Source organism: Pundamilia nyererei, unplaced genomic scaffold, assembly GCF_000239375.1.
Source record: "Pundamilia nyererei isolate P.nyererei 1_Seehausen unplaced genomic scaffold, PunNye1.0 scaffold00802, whole genome shotgun sequence".
NCBI classification, from domain to species: Eukaryota; Metazoa; Chordata; class Actinopteri; order Cichliformes; family Cichlidae; genus Pundamilia; species Pundamilia nyererei.
This window is the reverse complement of record NW_005188203.1, coordinates 57,991-58,637: the sequence shown is the minus strand read 5'-3', so window position 1 is coordinate 58,637 and position 647 is coordinate 57,991.

The window sequence follows — 647 nt, the reverse complement described above, 5'->3', positions numbered from 1 at the left end:
TAAGTCAAATTTTAATGGATTGTTAACATAACCGCACTCTTCATTCTTAAAAAGTTTATCAGAATTCAAACTTAGAGCTATTGTATTTACACACAGACAGGATGACATACGTGTAAACACTGCCAAAAACATAACCTCTGTGGCAGAGCCATTTCTGAGTCTGTGGCAGTCTCTGGATTGTGAGTCTTACCCTACAGCTGTGGGAATTATTCAGCAGTCTTAGAGCACGGTTCTTATTTGGAACAGGGTGATGTGGGTACTATGGGTCTAGAACAAACGGAGAACTTTAAGTATAGTAATTAGTATTAGTGACTGAAAGAATGACATTGTGGTTTCACATGGTGGAAATGAGCTTCCTCAAAAGCTGGTGTTTGGGCTCTTGATGGTGAGAGAGAGTGAGGATTTTAGTCATCAACTTCTGTGGGCATCTGACTAGGATCCACCTCCACTGCAGACCGAGGACACATTGGAGAGATCATATCTCTCGACTGGTCTGAGAACGCTTCAGTGTCTCCCCCACATGAACTGCAGGAGGTGGCTAGGAAGAGGAAGGTGCATGTCAAAGTACAACCAAGTCACAATGTTGACAGAACTGCCAGTAGACCCATGAGAAGGGAGGTGTTTGTTTGTTTTTGCTTTAAAAAAAA